Below are 18,721 nucleotides of genomic sequence, written 5' to 3'. Positions count from 1 at the left end.
GCAGTGCAGAGGGTGTTGGGCAGGAAGGCCAAGCATCAGCACAGGTACCGATGTCAGATGATCAGGGTGATGTTCAGTTGTGGAGCATTACTAAAGCACATTCCTCGCTAAGAGGGAGTGTTGATTTGGGGTAGCATCGAATGTGCTCTAGCCATGAAAATTGGTGGAGAGGCTAAAGCACAAGAGATCTTCAAGACCCAGAAATGGTTTGGGGAAATTCTACCCGGTGAAGGAGATATTAAAATAATTAATATTTTTAATGGGTTCCTAAGTCTAAACTTAGGAAAATTAAAATTTAATGGGTATTAATATAAAATTGAGTTAGAAGGTTTTAAATGACATGGATCAAGCCAAATCTAATCTTAGTCGTTGATCAGAGATGTAATCTCGACTGTTGAAGACTCAACAAAAAAGTATAAGAAGAGGCTTGAGGGTCAGTTGGAGATACACCAGAGTGATCAGTCAGTTCGATTTTCTAGAGCGGAGTTTGCTAAGAGAAATCGAACTAGTGATCAGAGTTGCAGCAAGGGGCAGTGATTACAAGGCAGAAAGGCAGAGATAATGCCGGAAGACTAGCGCAGAAGCAGAGAGGCAAAGATAGTGCCGGAAGACCAGCACAGAGGCAGAGAGGCAGACGCAGAGGCAGCAGGAGCCACGCAGAGGCCAACAGTGACTGCGCAAAGGCCAGAAGGGCCTGCGTGAGTGATGCAGAGGCTACAGAAGTGACGCAGAGCCTCAGAGGGCTGACGTAGAGGGTTTCAGGCTGACGCAGAGGCCAAGAGGGCTGACGCAGTGCCTTAGAGAGGTGCTGGAAAGGGTTTCGTGGAGCAGACTTTCAGAATATCTGCTTCCGAAGAGAGGTATTACTGCCAGATTATTTTATCTGTCGAGTGAGCCAGTTTGGCACCCAGTGTACTCAGTTGCTTAATAATAAAACCCTCAGAACTGTTGCACCGATTTTCCCAAGTTGGGTTTTTCCAGGGACAATTGTCCAAAAATAATAGTGTCCCTAGTGTGTTTGTTTATTTCTTTCAACTGTTGATCTATAGATGGTTGAGACTGCATTGTGTTTATTTCAGTGTTTATATGGTTAAATAACTTGTTAGTAATTAAACAAGTAGGCGAAATAAACCAAATAGTGCAGGAAAAATTCTAACGGGTTAGACTTAGAAATTTCAACATAAAGGTGGCACACATGGCAGACCCTATTAGATTGTGGTATATGATGATTTGTCTCTATCTGAAATCACTGGAAACCGACTTGGAGCTATTCCAAAAGGATCCTAAGCAAGTGCATCCAATGTCTACACATATAAGGGGGGCAAAAGATGATGTCATCCCACAACTCCAAAAATTGCTCTAGGAAGAAAGACATCTTTGAGCCCAGGCTCGTCGAAGGAGAGGTCCAAATGACCTAAATGTATAATCTGTAAATATCCTCTCTGATAGTCTAGTTTAATAGTTGTCTAGTTAGCAAGAGATGGCACAATGCATCGAGGAAGAATATGAATGGGGGAAGGCACTTTAGGGGATTGAAAAAGTCGAGACATCTCTAAGAACCATCCTCAAGTCTAACCTAAGGAAGGATTTGAAGTGAGAGTTGCCGAGGAGCGAAGTGCAAGATATGGATACCTCTCTCTCCCAATGGAAAAGCATTCGAGAGTTCGATCTCTATGAAGGAAAGAAACCTAGCAGAAAATGACCTCGAGGTGGGAAGGATGGACTGTGAACTCTATTTGAATAATGGGCTATAGAACCATCTGTCTACATCACATGATGTGCCTAAGAAGCAAGATCTGTACACTCTTCAACCTGGTCCAGTCTATCTGCAACAAGCTCAGTCCTCAAATATTGAAGCCATAAAGAACTATGGGTTTTGATAATCGCCTCCATGAGATAGAGTTTGGTCAACATGTCCTAAAACTGCCCATGGAAGCATCGTCTCTCAATGAGGGCCAAGTGTTAAAATTGGCAACTAGGGCCAAACTCCACATGGATCATCTTATTTGTGACAACTGATATTTTTCTTGCATTCCTCTCTCCGAGAGGTGTAGGATTGATTTAAATATCATCCGATTATGACATGTACAAATGAAGTTATGAATTTATTTTGGTTATGGTCAAATTGTCAAGGTCGGCCAGCAAACTTATGTAGGCTCGAAGCCCAACAGTCACATCTATTCATCCTCAACGTTGCATATCAATAGAAGGTAACTTAGCCTCATTTGGACACGCTCATCTTCACACTTCTCTCTCCTCATTGATTAGGTACAAATTTATGGGCCTCTCTCTCTCCACACGTCCGAAATTTCAAGAGGCTCAAATTTCAGGGGAATGAAATTTCAGTAAAGCGAAATTTCAAGAGGTCAAAATTTCAGGAGACTGAATTTCTAGACAGTTTGACCAAGTGTTGACCAATGTTGGCTGCAGCCAGAGCTGACCGCAGGTATGTTGTTTGACCAGACTTTGACTGGGTTGAATTTGACTGTTTTGAGGGTTGTTTTATCTTGTTGTTTAGAGGCTAAAGTTGACCGATTTGCTAAGGGTCAAATCTTCCATGTTGACCAAAGTTGACTTTTCTGGTTATCACTCTTTTGTTGTTGTTATAAATTATCAGATTTGTAAATTGTACTACCTCTCTCTACTTAACTATTGAAGACTAAAAGAAGATTTTATCAAGGGTTCCCCACATTGGGGTTTGTCCCTCGTTGTGCCACATCTTGTGTCCTCTTGTCTTGGCTTGTCTTCTACTGTTTATGTTTATGTTCTATCTACATTTTACTATCATGTTGATGTGATTGCTAATTTGAATATTGATACTAGGCTAATAAAGAAATTGAAGTAAAATTGCTCTAAAGCATAGAACATATCGTTGTTGCCTAAAATTAACATGGTATCAGAGTTGAAGTGAAGACAAAGCCCAAGCAAGAGTGAAAGAGCAATCACCAAAGGCAGTTGGACAAGGACAAAAGGTTCAATGGGTTCCTCATCCTACTTCCCGACTAAAGACAAGCTCCATGATAAATCTAACTATCATGGATGGAATATGTCTCTTGATTTGATCTTGGAAGAAAAGAAGTGATGGACTATGTGCAGGGAAAAAACCCTGAGCCTCCTTCAAATGCACCAGCTGCAGCAAAGACCAAGTACAATAAGGTTGAAGTCAAAGCGAAGAAGATTATCAAGGATTCCATTGACAAGCATCTAGTGGCCTATATCTCGAATTGAAGACCTTCAAGGAGATCTACGATAGGTTGGTCGGCATGTTCAAGGTTAGTAATGCTAATCAAATTCTATTTCTCAAAAATTAGTTGGAGGATATTAAGAAGGGCAAGGACGAAGATATCGAATCCTATTTCTTGAGGATTACTGAGATCAAGAATGATCTACTCTCAATTGGAGAAGTCATTCCTGACAGGAAACTTACTCTGACCACCCTTGGAGGACTCCCACCTAAGTGGTATGTATTTAGAACCACCATCCTCAACAATGGTCGAATTACAGGGTTTGAAGAATTGATGTCGAGAATCGAGATGCATTCAAGAAGAAACAAGAATGGTGGAGCAAGAAATGCCTTCTAATAGAAGCATCCCCACTGCATTCTCTGCTCATGCCAAAAAAAATAATGCAGGGTCTAAAGCTCATTTCCATGGAAACCCTGGATCTAAGGGAGGAAGGAAGGGTAGGTGCTTTGTTTGCAATAAGTTTGGCCACTATGCAAGGGAGTGTCCAAGTAGAAGGGAAACTCATAATGATGATCACAATCATTCCAGGGGCAACTTCAACAACAATGATCACAGGAATGGCAGGTCCAATGGCAAAGGAAAAAGAAATGCGGGACATCAAGGAAATGGTCGACCCTCCAAGAAATCAAGGAACTCCAGGTATGAAGAATAAAATGTTGTTAACAATAAGCAAAAAGAGTACTATCTTATATCGGCCCTCTCCTCTGGACACTTTGGGAAATTGGTTGATTGATAGTGGTGCCTCAAGGCACTTCACCGGATACAAGGAAGCCCTCTCTAATCTGATAGAAAAGGATACAAACTTGGAGATCATCCTTGGAGACGATGCCACCTATCCCGTGAAGGGAGTAGGGAATGTTACTATTAATTTTAGGTATGTTCTATTCTTAGAGCAATTTATTTCAATTTTCAAAGTTAGCTCAATATCTTTTCCAGATTAGCAATCACATCAGCATTATAGTAAATTGCAGACAGAACATAAACATATATCGCAGAAGACAAGCCAAGACAAGAGGACACAAGATGTGGCGCTAGCCAAGGGCAAATCCCAATGTGGGGAAACCCTTAATCAATTCTTCTTATATGTTCTTCAATAGTTCATCAGAGAGAGAGAGAGAGAGAGTACATATACAACATAAGTCAACACTTTGACTTATCTAAATAAGAGCATAGATCATCTTTAAGAAGATGATACATGAGGTAGCTGAACTCAGTTGAAGACATGCTGCTTCAACTGATTCTCCAAGGTGACTCCATCGCCTTGCTGCACCTATCGTTGTGCTGCTCCTCATCATCATGTTGCACCTCACCGTGTTGCACCATGCTGCACCCATCATCACTATGTTGCATCTCATCATGCTTCACTAATCATGATTGTACCCATCACTGTACTGCATCATGTACCATTGCTCCACCATGAACCATTGTTGCACCATGTACTTGCTGCACCAAGTATCATTGTTGTCCCAAGTACCATTGTTGCACCTTGTTGCACCATGTACTTGTTGTCCCAAGTACCATTGTCCCCCCTTGCTGCACCATGTACTTGTTGTCCCATGTGCCATTTCTGCATCATGTTGCCACTGTTGTCCCATGTGGCATTGCTGCTCCTATGTGGCATTGCTATGCCTTGTGACATTGTTGCACCATGTTGTCACACTACTAGCACTGTTGTCCCATTGTTAGTCATCAACATGTGGCCCACTGTAATACAAACTACTGGTAAGAACTTCTTGTGACAGTATATAGAATCTCCTCATAAATGAAGAGACCTCTCCAATCAAACAAGTCAAAGCATGACCCAACACAAGTTACCATACTTTTGCGCTTCTGTTTATGGGCAGTGTTTTGGTCACTAGTTAGGGCTCCCACTGTAACCAAAACACACCTTAACTTATGCGGCCTCCTTTCCTTAAGTTATATGACCTCGTTGTTTGAGGAGGCACCTACAACTCTATGTTTGACCCTCAAAACAGCACCTATAGGCCAGCGGCCTAATCACAACAGAACAGTCCCTCACTCAGCCTGTTTCAGGAGGAATCCCTGTGTTTTCTAGATCAGAACAGTCCCTTACTATTACAGCCCTCCAGCATGGTACTTCAGCCCTCTTTCCAGCACTCAGTTACCTGAAAACATCCCTTCAAACTCGTTGGCCTGTCTGCGGCTAGGGCACCTGCGTATTTGGGCAGCATGAACAGGCCTGTTATATCTCTCCTTTAGGTAGCGTAGAGGGCAAGTTGGGCAGCGTCTAGAAGTAGGGGTCTCCTCCCTTGAATTGCGGCTAGATCATCCTCCTTAGGACTATTGCTAGGGCATCCTCCTTAGGAGTGCGGCTAGGGCTTCATCATCTAGATTTCTCTTGCCACTAAAACACAGAACAAGTGGAGATAAATCAAGAGTGAAGTGTGTGTGAAATGACTCTCAAGTCGTCTCTTTTTATACTAAAACGTTGAGCACATGTGGGGGTTATTTGGTTGCTGGCCGACCTTGACGAATTGTCTCATAACACAAATAAATTCATATCTCCATGAATACTTATCGGAATCGGATGATCTTTAGATCAATCCTACAACTCTCGATGAGAGGAGTCCAAGAAAAATATCAGCTACCATATATAAGATGACCCACATGGAGTTTGGCCCTAGTTTCCAGTTTACCCTTCAATTGAATCAAGGTAACATTATTCATTTGCAAGAAGTACTATATGTACCTAATCTCAAGAAGAACCTGGGGTCCATTTCAGCCATGGAGGACAAAGGATTCAAGGTGGCATTCATCGATGGAAAGGTACGTGTTTGGAAAAGAAATTTTAAAGACGCTTTTACTCTTGGGTTCAGAATTGACACTTTGTATCAAGTTGGAGGAAGTCCATTGGGAGCCATGTTTTGCGACACATCTCTACAATCTGAACTATGGCATCGGAGGTGAGACAAATGGTGACAGGTATGCCCGAGTTCAAAGTAGAGCATGAAGGTGTATGTCCGGGATGTGCCGAAGGAAAACTTACAAGGGGACCATTCCCCTCAAGTAATAGCAAGACCACAGATATATTGCAATTGATCCACTCCGACATATCTGGTATGATGCCCGTAAACTCTTTGGGAGGATACTTATATTATCTCACTTTTACGGATGATTATTCTCGCAAGACCTAGATCTACTTCTTGAAGAAGAAGGATGAAGTGTTCACCTGGTTCCGACACTTCAAAGCCTTGATTGAAAACCAATCCGAGAAGAAAATCAAGATATTGAGGACTGATAATGGAACCGAGTACGAATCCAATGAATTCCAAGATTATTGCAAAGAAGCTGGCATTAAAAGAGAGACTACAACGCCATACATTCCTGAGCATAATGGTGTGGCTGAAAGGAAGAATCACTCTATTGTAGAAGCAATTCGTGCCATGCTTCATGATCAAGGCCTTTTAAAGTTCCTATGGGCTGAAGCTACATATACTGTCGTGTATGTTCAAAACCGATGCCCTCATCAAGCATTGGACTCCAAGACTCCCGAAGAAATTTTCATTGGTAAGAAACTCGATGTCTCTCATTTTAGAATTTTTGGAAGTCCCGTATATTTTCATGTGCCGAAAGAGAAAAGAAACAAATTGGGTGCATCTGGGAAGAAAGGAATCTTTGTGGGCTATAGTGAAAATTCTAAGGGATATAGAATTTATGTGGCTAGTCAAAAGGAAGTTGAGATAAGTCATGATGTCACCTTCGACAAAGATATGGCCCTCAAGAAGATCAACAACCTTCCTATCCTAAGGAAGGACAAAGAAGTTGACACCGAAAATCAGGGTGCAAAAGAAGACGAAATGATGCCTGATGTTGATGAACCTATGGATCCTATTGATCCTCCTCCTCATGAGCCCTCCTCCTCCAAAAGGAGACCCTCATGGCTTAGGGAGACTCTCGAAGATGCCGAGAGACACATTGCACCAAGGGGGACTTTCTGTGAAAGCAAGAAGCCGAACAGGTATCAAGGATATTTGACCACCATGAGCACTATCATTCAAAATGAGCCTTCATCATTCGAAGAAGTCGTGAAGCATCAAGTATGGAAGGATGTTATGAATGAAGAATACGAGTCAATTATGAAGAATGATGTTTGGGATGTGGTCCCTAGACCCCAGGACAAATCGGTTGTCACCTCTAAGTGGCTCTACAAAATCAAGCATGGAGCTGATGGAAGTGCAGACCCTCTCATTCACAAATGTAAGAGGGAGTTGGCTTTTGAATTTGAGATGAAGGACCTAAGATCGATGCACTATTTCCTAGGGTTGGAGTTCTAGCAAAAGCTAGGTGAAATTTTCCTCTCTCGAGGAAAATATGTTGTGAAGATATTGGAAAGATTTGGGATGGTGGACTGCAAGCTTGTGACTACTCCGATGGAACTTAACTTTAAGAAGTTATGTGGTAGTTTTGTTGGCCCCGAACTGGAAAATGCTTCTGAGTATCGTTAACTCATAGGAGCACTAACGTTCTTGGTGAACTCCCGTCTGCACATATGTTTTGCAGTTAACACATTGAGCCAATATATGGTTGAGCCTCATCATATACATTAGATTGGTGCCAAGAATCTTCTGAGATATCTTCAGGGCACAATCACTCATCGATTGAGATACACTGTCGAAGATATGAGGTTGCATGGTTATTATGATGTTGATTGGGCTAGCAGTGTGGTGGATCGCAAGAGCACTTCTGGACGCTATTTTTCTTTGGGTTTTGCTTCTATATCTTGGATGAGTAGGAAGCAGAAATTGGTTGCCTTGAGCACCGCCGAGGCCGAATACATACCTACTAGTATGGCCTCTTATGAAGCTGCCTAGTTGAGGAAGCTCTTCATTGAGTTGTTTGGCCATGTGTTCGATACCATCGTGATCCTCTGCGACAACCATAGTAGGATCCGATTATCAGAGAATCCCGTGTTTCATGATTGCTCCAAGCATATAGACATCACATAACACTTTGTCCGGAATATGGTACAACGAGGAGCAATAAGGCTCCATCACATTGGGACTTATGAGTACGCTGATATTCTGACAAAGCCCCTGGGGAAGGTCAAGTTCTTGGCCTTCTGAGAACAACTTGGAGTCGTGGAGAGACCCTCTTATGAGGGTCCTATATGAGATGGACATTGAGCTCTGGGAGCTCTGGGGAGCTTGGGGTACTTCTTGGAGCGATGAGCAACCATAGGGTGAGTGATTTAACCTTCCCCTAGTGGTTTGTTGTGTACAGGGTGAGTGATTCAGCCTTCCCTTGCGATACCCCTTGGCGACATGTAGGCAAGATAAGTGGTCCATCTTTCTCCTGCTGAGACATCCTACCCATGCAGCCTAGGACTCATGGGAAGTACCTCTCATCTGGCCAATGAGTAGGGAAATGAGGATAGGGACCATAGTACTACCGATGGACGCATCGTGTACTACCATACTCCCTATGCTAGGATGACCGATATTGATCTGGGATCAATTGGAACTAACTTCGGGTCAGTAAGAGTGGTATGAGACACTCTCTTTTGATTGGAACTGACTTCGAGTCAGTAAGAGTGGTATGACACACTCTCCTTTGATTGGGACTGACTTTGGGTTAGTAGAGAATGGTATGATACATTCTCGATCACTTCTTCTTCATAGTTCAGCAGAGTAGTGCATTGATGGCAGAGATAGTACAAATTGGCAGATGGATTAGCAGATGGAGTTCTCCCTAGTTGAGAGGGAGTGTTAAAATTGGCAACTAGGGCCAAACTCCACATGGGTCATCTTATTTATGACAGCTGATATTTTTCTTGGATTGCTCTCTTCGAGAGGTGTAAGATTGATCTAAAGATCGTCCGATTCTGACATGTACAAATGAAGTTATGAATTTATTTTGATTATGGTCAAATTGTCAAGGTCGGCCAACAAACTTATGTAGGCTCAGAAGCCCAACAGTCACGTCTATTCATCCTCAATGTTGCATACAAATAGAAGGTGACTTAGCCTCATTTGGAAAAACTCATATTCACACTTCTCTCTTTCTCTCCTCATTGATTGGATACGGATTTCTGGGCCTCTCTCTCTCCACACGTTCGAAATTTCAGGGGAGCAAAATTTCAGGGGAGAGAAATTTCAAGAGGCTGAAATTTCAAGAGAGCGAAATTTCAAAAGGCCAAAATTTCAAGAAAGCGAAATTTCAGGAGGCCGAAATTTCAAGAGACCGAATTTCTGCACAGTTTGACCAAGTGTTGACTAACGTTGACTGCAGCTAGGGCTGACCACAGGTGGGCTGTTTGACCAGACTTTGACTGGGCTGAATTTGACTGTTTTGAGGGTTGTTTTATCTTGCTGTTTGGAGGCTGAAGTTGACCGATTTGCTGAGGGTCAAATCTTCCCTGTTGACTAATGTTGACTTTTTTGGTTATGGCTCTTTTGCTGCTATTATAAATTATTAGATTTGTAAATTGTACTATCTCTCCCTACTAAACTATTGAAGACTAAAAGAAGATTTGATCAAGGGTTTCCCCACATTGGAGTTTGTCCCTGGCTGGTGCCACATCTTGTGTCCTCTTGTCTTGGCTTGTCTTCTACTATTTATGCTTATGTTTTATCTGCATTTTACTATCATGTTGATGTGATTGCTAATCTGAATATTGATACTAGGCTAATAAAGAAATTGAATTAAAATTGCTCTAAAGCATAGAATGATAGAACATACCATTGTTGCCTAAAATTAACACCAAGGAACCATACCCTTTATTGAGCCAACGCTGGAGGGCCTACCACAAACCAAAACAATGCCATGCGAACTATACACCCAGGTAAGTGTAAGCTAAGGTGAGCTCAACCTCTGCCCCTCAGTAGTAGAAATAGTCTAAGAGAAGTCACTTGACTTCAAGTAGTTAAGGGACGCTTTCATTGGAGAGGAGATGAGACTAGAGCAAGTCACAACCAATTACAAGGATGAGGATGATCGACCAAACCTAGCCCTCACCAGTGAGTTGAGGAGAGAAGGTAGAAAGGGAGATCCCAATAAGGTTAGAAGGGTAAGGAGGAAAAATCAAATTCCTCATGTCAGGGGAAGGACTTGAGTCATATCAAGTCCTTGAAGTGTGACAAGAATGATCAATATGCCTTTCGATGCCCTAAGAAGAAGAAGGGAAAGGGTATCCACTCTATGTCTGCATATGCCTACTATGTGGATGATTTCACTGCCAAGCTAGATACCCACTCTGCCATCGTGTTCAGAGTTCCCATGTACTCAATTTCAAGGGTTGGATGGTATGTGGGTAGTTGGGGCTTATGGCATATGGCTTATGGTAAGGATCTTCAGCAGGTTTCAAGAGCAAGAGGGAGGAATGCTTATGGAGTCAAGTGATGATGTCACATATCATGTGAAGGGATTGGGCTCTATGTCTTTCCAAATGCCTTCAAGTGATGTTCTTGAGTTAGACTTCGTCTTTTGTGTTTCTAATTTAACGAAGGTTCTGCTTTTGGTATCTTGTATGACATATTTACAATGTTCAACTGAGTTTGATGGTCAGCAACTTGCAAGTAACCATGAAAGACAGCAGCCATAAATCTAGGGGAGTTTTGGCCAGATTAGGGCAAGAAAGTGCCACTTATAGGTCACTTTGTCAATCTAGTTGAGTGGATATGGTAGGGTCCCACAACCAAGGAGGGTTCCTCCAACCTTGAGGAGACAATTACAGAAGGATTCTCTCAACAAGAGGGTGCTGACATTGATGAGCCTCTTCTAGTTATCAAAGGTTACTCCTAAGCAGAGGGAGTTGCCGTGGATGAACTGATCATTGATGCATGCACCACCAGTTTTGGATTTTAGTATCAATGAGTTTGTACTCCCATGTTGGGCTTTTATGAGTTTAGCGCATATGCCAATCACTTATTTAATAGATCAAGATTCTCGTCTTGGCCCTATATACAGATGAGTTCATTATGGCAGGAATCTTAAAATATTTCATTTTGCAGTGCAGGAAGAGTTTGGCCAATGAAGTTGACATGAAGACTAAAGAAGGTTGGCAAGTTGTTGATGTAGTATTCATTTTACAAAAGGTTTTCACCTTGAAAATTCTGAAGAGAGTTCAAAGTAAAGAAGGAAGCAGTGATCAAATGTCATGTTTAGACATTTCTTCAAGTTTGCAGGAGGTTAATAATTTGACCAAGCCCCTAGGAAAGGGAGATTCTAGATGCAAAGGGAGTATCTTGTAGTTGGCAGAGGACACTTTCCTCGGTAGAAGGAAGTGTTGGACTTTGTAATGCCTCAGAAAGTGTCCAGAAAAGCACCGTTAATGGCAGCAAGGAGTAGAGAAGATCTGGGCACATGCAGAGAAGGTGCTCCGGCAAAGATTCTATATAGCAGTTTGTACAGCAGTCTTAAAGACAACAGCAATTGCACACCTTCCTTCAACAGTTCCAAGTGGCAGTGATGAAGGTGCAAGAGTATTTATGGAGAAGAGAGAGAAAAAGAGAGATAGAGGTATTGGCATGCAATCACCATCCATAGTTTAGTTCCAATTTAGATGTTTTTTTATTTAGCAGTTCAGTTCTATTTCTGAGATTAGTTTAGTAGTTGCATGCACAGCTAGTTAGGGCACTTTCCATGTGGATAGTTTCCAAAGTTAGATAGGGCGCAGATACATATAAGAGAGAGATGCATGCATGCATACTTGCACTCTCCTCTAGTGGATTCACCTTCCTTGGAATAGTTCTTTCATGCAGGTTGAGGGCACTAAAAATCCAGGAGCAGGAATAAATCTAGGGTTTACGTTTATTTCGATCAATGCACTGTCGTGCATGTCCTCAGATTTATTGTACCTGCTAGTCTATAAAGGAAAAGGCAGGGCTATAGGTTTTCGTCAATTCAGTTTTACATAGTAGGAAGTAGTGGGTGAAAGGTAGAGATTCAAGTTTTCTATGTGTTTACTGTTTTCAAGACTAATAAACAGAGAGTGGCCTAGCAGCAAGCAGAGAGGTGAGCGGGCTTGTATTAAGTTTTAATATGGAAACCCAGGTCCAAATCCATTGAATGGGTATGAATGAGGCCAGCTGCAAGTCTTGGATGACTTTGACACCATAGATATGCCCCTTATAATGTGGCAACTTAACCAAAGAGCCTCTATAAAAAGTATTTCTCAAAAATAAAGAGTAATAAACAGGAATGTGATTTGAGTTTCAGATCTGTGTACTTGCTGCTACTCTCTTCAGTTTGATGTGTTTCCCTCGGTGCCAGAACTGTTACCCTGTGCTGAAGAATTTTAACATATACAAGTTAGTTATATACTTAAGTTGTGTTGGCAAAAGCTGTGTTAGTAATGAAAGTAACATAGTAATGATTTCAAGAAGTATCTGACTTCGCCAAATGGGTTCCCATGCATCACTATGGTAAGATAGGGCAACTTGAATGACAGACTCATTAGATTGTTTTTATGGTGCATTGAACTCAACATGCGGTTCTTATAATTGTTTTACAGTGTATTGACTTCAGCATGGGGTTCTTAAGTTTGTTTTCACAGTGCATTGATTATAGCATGCAGTTCTTACATTTATTTTTACAGTGCATTAATTTCAGCATACAGGTTTATGTTTGTCTATATGGTGCGTTGACCTTAGTAGTTAATTTCATGGTAGATTTCTTGCGCGAGAGGCACTCTCCAGCCCAGTATGGAAAAAAATTTGTGATGCCCTGTACTGTCCTGTTTGTTAAACATTTTGACTCGGTCAAGTTGCATAAAACTAAAATTAAAAAATTAAAAATAATTATAATTATAATTATTAGTAAAACATTTAAACTATGTGAAATTATATAAAAATTAAAATTAAAATAATAATTGTAATTATAATTGATTATAATTAATAATTAAACCCGCTTAGATCCATCTTAACTCTAGATCTACCAAGTGCTGAGAGGGATCAAATCTCTTAAATTAGTCTAAATCCACCTTAACTCCGAATCTACCAGCACTAAGAGGGATCAAATCTAATAAGGTGCAAAACATCTTTAGAGTGAAAAGAGATTTGATCCCTCTCGGTGCTTGGTAGATCCAGAGTTAAGATAAATCTAGGCTGGTGATAACAGAATTGCATATATCAATATGGATAAATGAATTATGTATCAATAAAAATATGAGAATAACATAGATTAACAGAAATACAAGAATATGATTATCTATATCAATATAATACAAGAAGAACATATATCAATGTATCAAAGGAAATATGAGAATTGTCAAATTTTAATTTCTATACAGTTACACAAAACTGCAACTAGCTTAGATAAATTTCAACCCTAGATCTATCAAATCTCAAGCAAGATCAAATCTCTTGAACTGCAAATATCATGTTTTTGCACTCCAAGGACTAAACACATCAAGGTTAGAACCTCAAAAGATTTGATCCCTCTCAACAGTGATCAAGGTTAGAACCTCAAGGGATTTCATCCCTCTCAACCGTGGATAAGTCCATGGTGAAGATGGATCTAATCTAGTTAAATATGTCAATAAAGATGCTATACCCTGTATGTACAACTATGGTTCATGATTCTAACGTATAATGATTCTCCCCATTCAGTGCAAACACTAGACCTCAAAACACTGATTTTCATACAAAAAAGAGATTAATACCTAGTCCTTCAAATGCATGGCTGACCGCTTGCATATGTTTTGTGCTGCAGAAGCCTGTGTTTATAGCTAGTAGGGCATAGAATCACCAATAATCCCTACAAGAACACCATCCATCCTTGAAATGATGGAAACGGTTAGAATCTCTCACTATAATTTCTCGTCCAACAATCTTGGAGATGAACTTTGTAGCAGAGTGGCAATCACCGCATGCACGAAGATTCTTGATGATACGGATGGGTGTGCCAGTAGGTGTGTTGAGAAGACCAAATGCAATTGCTAGTTTCTCACTGTGGTAACACAGAATATTTTCCATCTGTTCCTCTTCCACGTCATTCAGCACAAACCTCATGTTGGGCACATAGCCTGCCTCTTTCATCAGCCCCGATAATTCTTCCAACTTTTCATAAATTCTGTGTGGTTGTGGATGTGATCTATCTCCCACAACAAAAGCATACACTTGTTGATCAATCTCAATCCAGCTGCATCCTGGTTTCTTTTCTACCCGTGTGTCTTTCATCATTTTTCGCACCTTTTCAATGCCATCCCACCTGCCAACTGCTGCATAAATATTTGAAAGCTGCACATAATGTGAGGCATTTTCAGGGTCCAACTCAAAGAGGTATTCTGCCACACGCTCTCCTAGCTTTACATAAGAATGGATCCTACAGGCACTAAGCAAAGAACTCCACAAAGCGGCAGTCGGCTTTATTTGCATGTTGTTGATCAATTCTTCTGCTTCATCCAGGTGCCCGGCACGACCAAGAAGATCGACCATACAGCAATAATGTTCCATTTCAGGTGTGATATTATGATAGCGTTGCATAGAATCAAAACATCGCAAGCCATCATCAACTAAGCCTGCATGGCAACAAGCAGATAAAATACCAACGAATGTGACATGGTCTGGATTCATGCCAGAGTATTGCATTTGCTCAAAGAGTTGGAGAGCCTCCATACCATACCCATGCATAGCATATCCTACAATCATCGCATTCCATGATACCACATTCCTTATAGGCATGCTTTCAAACATTTTGCATGCGAACTCTATGCTACCACATTTGGCATACATGTCTACAAGCGAACTCCCCACAAAATGATCAGACTGGAATCCACATCTAATTATGTCTCCATGGATCATCTTGCCATATTCTAGAGCTGCCAAGTTAGCACATGCAGGGAGAACACATGCATACGTGTCTGAGCTAGGCTTCTCACCTGTCCGTTGCATTTGTTGAAAGAATTTCAAGGCCTCATTAAAAAGTCCGTTTTTTATATATCCTGCAATTATTGTAGTCCAAGATACTGCATCTCGTTCAGACATTTCTTGAAACAGCTTCAGAGCTTCATCAATATACCCATTCTGAACATATCCACCTAAAATTGAATTCCACGACACCGTATCTCGTTTCGGCATCATCTGAAAAAGTTTCCGTGCCTCATCAACATGCCCATTCTGTGCAAATCCTGCAATCATTGCATTCCATGAAGCTACGTTTGGTTCGGGAATTTTCTGAAAGATCTTAAGGGCTTCATCTAATTGCCCATTCTGTGCATAGAGTGGAATCATAACGTTCCATGAAACTACATCGCGTTCAGGCATTTTCTGAAAAAGCTTTAGGGCGTCAACTGTGCGGCCATTCTTTGCACATCCATCAACCACTGTAGTCCATGAGACCACATTTCGTTCAGGCATTTTCTCAAAAAGTTTCAGGGCCTCATCAACGCACCCATTCTGCATGTATGTTGCAATCAATGCATTCCAAGATACAACATTATGGCAAGGCATTGCTTGAAAATACTTCATTGCCTCGTCAACATTTCCAATCTTCGCGTATCCTGCAATCATCACATTCCATGACACCACATCTCGCTCTGGCATTTTTTCAAAGAGCTTGCAAGCCTCCTCAACTTGACCATTCTGTACATACCCTGAAATCATTGCATTCCATGAGACCACATCTCTTTCAGGCATCTTTTCAAAAAGCTTTAATGCTTCACCAACATTACCATTCTGTACATACCCCACAATCATGGCAGTCCATGTCACCATGTCTGGTTCAGATATTTTGTCAAACAATTTACGTGCTTTCTCTATACACCAACATTTAACATACATATCTACAAGGGCACTTCCTATAAACACATCAGACTGAAACCCACTTCTAATTATGTTTTCATGGATTTCCATAGCTGCTTCCAGATCCTCCAAACTGGCACAAGCAGGGAGAACACTGGCAAAAGTGAACTGATTCGGCCAGTTGTCCATTCTCCACATTTCACAAAATATCGCCAAGGCTTCCTCTCCTTTTCCATTCTGTACATATCCCGCAATGATAACATTCCATGAAACCACATCTCGTTCAGACATATTGTCAAACACTAGGCGTGCATCCTCAATTCTCCGGCATTTGACGTACATGTCTACAAGGGTACTGCCCACAAAGATATCGGACAGAAATCCATTCTTAATTATGTCTTTGTGGACCTCCTGGCCATGTTTCAGAGCCTCTAGCTTCGCACACGCCGTGAGAATGCTGGTAAACGTAAACTCGTTCGGCTCCATACCTATTTGTTTCATTTGAAAATATAATTCCAGGGCTCTTGGGCAATCCCTATGCTTCGTATAAGCAACAATCATGGCAGTCCACGACACCACATTTCTCTCGGACATTTGGTCGAAAAAACTGCGCGCATTCAAGAGGCTCCCGCTCTTGACATACATGTTTACAAGTTTGTTATCGAAATAGATGTCATGGGATTTGAATCCAGTTAGAACGATGTGAGCATGGACCAGTTTCGCTTCTGGCAGGGATTTCTTATCAGCGCAGACCTGCAACAGAGAAGCATAAGCCAAGGAGCTTAGAGGAATAATGCCTTGAAAATCCATGAGGCGAAGAATCTGAAGGGCCTCTCTGAGTCGGCTGAGTTTACATAGTGTTACAATGTCTTCAATGGCGTCCATCTGCGGATCTGTGTCGTGGGTGGCAAATGCTGTAAGAGCGCTAATTGCAGACTTGCCGGTTAATTTATTCTTACAATTCTTTATCCGTTGTAGAAATGTCGTCGCCATCTCATTTCTCCTTCGTGATTACTCCGAATGCTTTCATAAGCGCAACAACAGTTTAGTGTAAAATCTCAACCATAATTCAGAGTTTGGGCATACAGAAATGTGCGTCGAGTGTATCTTCATCTGCATTTGACCTTGAAAATGCAATCCCATGGAGATGCAGTGGTTTATGTTTTCTTTGCGATCGCATGAGATGCAATGGTTTATGTTTTCTTTGCGATCGCATTTTGGGTTTGCAGTATTAACATCTTCATGTCAGAACAAAAGTTCATGCTGATAAACTCCAGGAATTCTTTTGTTCAGTTCATTATTACATTACTAATTTCAATGAGGAAAAGATTGAATTGCAAAAGCCAAAAAAACATGGCTGCCGGTGAAAGTCTCATGAGCTATTTTTACGCCGAAGGTTTTCCTGAAGGGTACGGTTCACTTCGGGATTTCGTCGTCTGTCGATACCCACTGTATCTTACTACGTGTTTATACCACCTGTCAATCTCAGACTGCCAGCACCCAATTGTATCAAGTCTACACGATACGATGACTTGAGTTTTTTTACCGGATTTAGCCAACTGTATCAAGTCTTCACGATATGACAACTTGAGTTTTTTAACCGGATTTGGTGTTGGAGGTGGCTGGTACGGAACAATTGTCGATTGATCAATAGCGGGCTGCAGCTAAAGCGGCTTATAGAATTATAACTCCTGCGGGGTGTGTGGACCTTCTGGGCTTCTGTTCGATTCCTCTGGGGCTCGGTTCGATACCTCTGGAACTCTGATCCATGTTACTTCGTCCATGCTCAATGCTTTTTCTGGGGCACTCTATTCGACTCTGGTTGGGAAGAATATCGCTTGCTTGAAAGCTCTTCTTCCCTGTCGCTCTAGCAACCTTGTCTGGCTGCCTTGACTAACAAGGGACCCTTGTTCGAGACTCAGACAAATTGCAGTCGATGAAGGGGAAGCGTAGAAGATATCAATTGCCTTCATTATGCACGACTCTGGTTGGGAAGAATATCGCTTGCTTGAAAGCTATTCTTCCCTGTCGCTCTAGCAACCTTGTTTGGCTGCTTTGACCAACAAGGAACCCTTGTTCGAGCCTTAGTGGATGCAGGGGAAGGGTAGAAGATATCAATTGCTTTCATTTTGCATAACATTTTTTTCCCAGACGAGTACAATGTTTATGAGATCACTGAAAAATGAAATGAGATGAGATTTTAACATTCAGGGGACTAGATATACTCTAAAAGACTCTCGTTTCTTTTTTTTGGCTTTTTGTAATTCAATCCTCTTATTATTCAAATTAATGATGAGCTGACCTAAACTTCTAACAGTGCTCTTAAAGACAGTGCCAAGGAATTGATGTTAATGTATTGTTGTAACTATCTCTGAAATCATCACATTCCATAATGAAATGTTTTTTCCGATTACACTGCCTTAGAAGTGCAAAAAGTACACACCCGTTCTTCCCAAGCTTTTTTAGATCTTTTCCACCGACTTGTTTCTCACAATAGTTGATGCGAGTTAGTTCTTAATTGAGCAATAAGAATCTTTGTTCTCCATGGAATTCTAGCTCCAATGTACTTTTTTTGTTGGAGATCAGAGGTGTGGTTGAATTCTTGAATATAGTACTTCTTCTTTCTACCCAACTTTTTTCCTCATATAAGCTTACGAAATTTCTCCATAACAAAACTCTTTAAATCCTTGCTATTTGTGGAACATGCATTGAGATAAATATTCTATTTTTGCATCCATTTGTTATTTTGTCCCATCCATATTTATTTATTTCACT

At 41.2% G+C, this 18,721-nt stretch overlaps 1 pseudogene across 2 annotated transcripts in view; it reads right to left on the bottom strand.

Moving 5' to 3' along the window:
• Window positions 1-18,038, bottom strand: part of LOC149156759 (putative pentatricopeptide repeat-containing protein At3g13770, mitochondrial pseudogene) — an 82,214-nt pseudogene extending 64,176 nt beyond the window's left edge. For both annotated transcript variants that reach the window (XR_016262335.1, XR_016262336.1), the window contains exon 1: window positions 13,867-18,038. The product of XR_016262335.1 is annotated as a putative pentatricopeptide repeat-containing protein At3g13770, mitochondrial pseudogene, transcript variant X1 (transcript). The remainder of the gene's footprint in view (window positions 1-13,866) is intronic.
• Window positions 18,039-18,721: the final 683 nt, after the last annotated feature.

Source organism: Pinus tabuliformis, chromosome 9 (genome assembly GCF_031772625.1).
Source record: "Pinus tabuliformis cultivar Carrire ecotype Pingquan chromosome 9, CPIR1, whole genome shotgun sequence".
In the NCBI taxonomy this organism is placed as follows: Eukaryota; Viridiplantae; Streptophyta; class Pinopsida; order Pinales; family Pinaceae; genus Pinus; species Pinus tabuliformis.
The sequence above is the reverse complement of the archived record's forward strand: the minus strand, read 5'-3'. Positions and strand labels throughout refer to the sequence as shown.